The sequence below is a fragment of the Sapajus apella genome, unplaced genomic scaffold (genome assembly GCF_009761245.1).
Source record: "Sapajus apella isolate SASKATOON/1434 unplaced genomic scaffold, GSC_monkey_1.0 scaffold258, whole genome shotgun sequence".
In the NCBI taxonomy this organism is placed as follows: domain Eukaryota; kingdom Metazoa; phylum Chordata; class Mammalia; order Primates; family Cebidae; genus Sapajus; species Sapajus apella.
The window spans coordinates 232,185-236,075 of record NW_022437198.1 but is presented as its reverse complement, the minus strand read 5'-3'; the positions used below and the strand labels follow the sequence as shown (position 1 = coordinate 236,075).

The 3,891-nt window shown below is 46.5% G+C and overlaps 1 pseudogene; it reads right to left on the bottom strand.

Annotated features, from left to right (window-relative positions):
• Positions 1-378: 378 nt before the first annotated feature.
• Positions 379-2,135, bottom strand: LOC116545317 (annotated as a pseudogene).
• Positions 2,136-3,891: the final 1,756 nt, after the last annotated feature.

Genomic DNA, 3,891 nt, shown 5'->3' with positions numbered 1-3,891 from the left:
AACTCTGTCTCAAAAATAAGTAAAATAAAATAATATAAAAATAAAAAAAGTATTTAAGGGTGGGTGTGGTAGCTCATGCCTGTAATTCCACTACTTTGGGAAATCCAAGGTGGGTGGATCACCTGAGGTCAGGAGTTCAAGACCAGCCTGGCCAACATGGTGAAATTCCATCTCTGCTAAAAACACAATTAGCTGGGCATGGTGGTGTGTGCCTGTAATCCCGGCTACTTCGGAGGCTGAGGCAGGAAAATTGATTGAACCTAGAAGGCAGAGGTTGCAGTGAGCTGAGATCAGGCCATTGCATCCAACCTGGGCAACAGAGTGTAACTCCATCTCAAAAAAAAAAAAAAATTTAGAACACATAAAACAAGACAACATTTATTCTTTCTTCTCATCTCCTCATATGGGATCTATTCATGGCTCCTCCACTGTTGGCTGTTACTCTCTGAGCCAGTGTTACTATCACTGGTTCCTTCTCTGCCATACGGTCCACCCCTTCTACCCCCTCTCCTTGTCCTCAGGAGTAGTCATGCCTTCTTCACCATTCTGTTGGCCCCTCTTCCAGGTATGTCTCCTTCTGTCTCCATTGCAATGTTCTCAACGTCTTTCTTCTCCTTGCCTTTGCTGGCCGCTTGCTCTTACTGAGGAAAGATGCTCTGACTTCGGTCAGCTTGCACTGCTGCCCCTTATCCCTTTCCTCCTGCCTTCTGCAGGCCTGTTCCTCTGCCTGTGTAATCTTAGCTACAGTTCCTCCATATCCAGTTCTACCCTGAGACCGTACAACCTTTTAAGTTCACTGTTGAGAAGCCGGGCGTGGTGGCTCACACCTGTAATCCAAGCACTTTGGAGGCCAAGGCAGGTGGATCACCTGAGGTCGGGAATTCACGACCAGCCTGACCAACATGGTGAAGCCCTGTCTTAAAAAAAAAAAAAAAGTTCGTTGTTGAGTGAAGCCGTGCTTTCCAGGCATTTCCTCTTCTTCTCCTGATGTCGTTCCTCTATTTGAAGAAGTTCAGCATCTAGTTTTCGCTGATGAACCTTTAAGGACTGGCCCTGTCGTTTGAGGACCTGCATTCCAGCTGTTGTGACAGTGTGAACGTCTGGCACTGTGCTGTCACTACGGATTTCACTGATGAGGCTGTGGTTTCTCTGGAAACAGGTGGTGTCCCTGTGCTCCATTGAAAAGCCATCACCATAATCATCTGGATCCTCAGCAGGCCGAACGCTCATGTCAGGTTCTCCTCTCTCCGTGCGAGACTGTCTCTGCCCATGTTCTTCCTCTAAAGTAGCTTCTGCATGACTTTTTGCATTTATGAGCAAGGTACGGATGGAATTAGAGACCTTCATAGATTCATTGCACTCTATTCCTTTTTTTTTCTTTTTTGAGACGGAGTCTTGCTCTGTCACCCAGGCTGGAGGGCAGTGATGCAATCTCGGCTCACTGCAACCTCCGCCTCCCAGGTTCAAGTGATCAAGTGATTCTCCTGCCTCAGCTTCCCGAGTACCTGGGACTACAGGCGCCCCTCACCATGCCTGGCTAATTTTTTGTATTTTTAGTAGGAACAGGGTTTCGCTGTGTTAGCCAGGATGGTCTCGCTCTCCTGACAGGTGATCCACCCGCCTCAGCCTCCCAAAGTTCTGGGATTACAGGCATCAGCCACCGTGCCCAGCTGTACTCTACCTTTTCTGCTTCGTATTCACGTATTCTTGTTTCTCTTCATCAGTGACATCTTGTCACATACCACCAATAATCTTGCCTGTCTCCCACATCTTTAGGTCAGGGCTGAAAACTTTGCTTGGTCCCAGACCTTTCTGCTGTACCTTATTAGGGCATCAGTGGCTCATCAGGTGGCTTTGGAGGTTTGGAATTGTAATACCAAAGGACGCCGTGACCCAGGTGTCAGTGCCGGGTTGCCTCCCAGCCTGTAGTTGTTGTAGGTGAGATGACTTTATGGATTGTATCCCACAAATTCTGGTGTACTGGCACTTGTGTTACAGGAGCTGGGGTGGAAGGTGGGGCATAAGATGGCTTTTTTGACATTTTGGAAGATTAAGTTCTCAGCTCCTTAAGAATGAATCTGAGACATCACTGGTAGAAAAAGTGCCCAAAATTTCAGCTTCACTTCTATGTGTTCCATGCATGCCCCACCTCCTCCAAGTTTTTGATTTTTTTTTTTTTTTTTTTTTCTTTTGTAGAGACAGGGCTTCACTGTTGCCTCGGCTGGTCTCGAACTCCTGGGCTTAAGTGATTCTCCCACTTCGGCCTCTGGAAGTGCTGGCTCACAGGTGTGAGCCACTGAGCCCAGCCCACGTCCTATGTTATGTCCTAAAGTGGCTTGTTTTTTACTGCAAATAGCCCCTTCACTTTCAGTACTCAGACAAGCACCTTTGGGACACTAGGAATCGGAATACCCCCATGACCCTCAAAAAATGCTGCAAGAATGTTGGCTTTGTTCTTCTGTCTTTTTTGTAGATTTCCCAGTGAGAAGTAGGGGCAGAAGAGATCAGGTTTATTCATTCAACAAAAAGTCAGCATCTTCCATGCGGTGGGTGCTGTTCTAGGTGCTGAAGACACAGCTGTGAATAAGGCAGAAAGAGCCCCTGCCCACTTGGAGCTTCTATCCTAGCAGAGACAGGCAAAAAACAAATGAATAGTAAATTTTAATATGTCAGATGGTGGAAAGAGCTGTAGAGGAAAAAAGAAAGCCAAGTGAAAACGATAGGGAATTCAGGACTGAGGGAGGTGTTGTTCCTATCCTATGCAGTGTGGCCAGGGAAGGTCTCAATGATAAGGGGACATTTGAGCAGAGATCACAAGGAGGTGTTTGTAATTCCAGCACTTTCGGAGGTCGAGGCAGGCGGATCACCTGAGCTCAGGAGTTTGAGACCAGCCCGGCAAACATGGTGAAACCTCATCTCTACCAAAAAAATACAAAAATTAGCTGGGCATGGTGGTGTGTGCCTATAGCCTCAGCTACTCAGGAGGCTGAGGCAGGAGAATCGCTTTAACCTGGGAGGCAGAAGTTGTAGTGGGCTGAGACCATGCCACTGTACTCCAGCCTGGGTGACAGAGTGAGACTCCATCTCAAAAAAAAAAAATAGAGCCTGTGGGCAAGGCAGACCTATTAGGGTCTGTATACATAAAGATGTGTACATATAGGTATGGCTTTTTATATGTCAACAACAAAAAAATGATTTGTAAGTGACCGGTTTCTGCTTCAGATTATCCTTGCTTTCTTGAGAACTTGATTATGCATTCAAAATTATATTGATGTTGTATTTCTAAGGAATCTGTAGTGGAGGAGGGGAGCTCAGGTGCTCAGGTTAGCTGATCTGCTTGAGCACCTGGCTTAAAGCACAAATGGGAAGCTTGATCAACTCTCCTGCATACATTGATTCATTCACTCATCTAACTATATTACGTATATATATATATATTTTTTTTTGAGCTAGAGTCTGCACTCTGATGCTCAGGCTGGAGTGCAGTGGTGCGATCATGGCTCACTGCAGCCTCGACCTCCAGACTCAAGTGATCCCCCCGCCTCAGCACCCCCAGGTAATTGGGACCACAGGCACATAGCACCACACCCAGCTGATTTTTAATTTTTTGTAGAGATGGAATCTCCCTATGTTCCCTAGGCTAGTCTCAAACTCAGGGGCTAAAGCAATCCTTCTGCTTTGGCCTCCCAAATGGCTGGGGTTACCAGTATGAGCCACCATGCCTGGCCTCATTTAACAATATTTCTTGGCCACCTACTATGTGCCAGGAATAGTCAGGCACTGGAGATCCAGTGCGAGACAGGACAGATTTTTATCCTAGCTCTCAAAGAGCTGCTCCCAGCAGATAGAAAGGTTTTTCTGTTTCTTTTTTTTTTTTTTTTTTTGAGACGG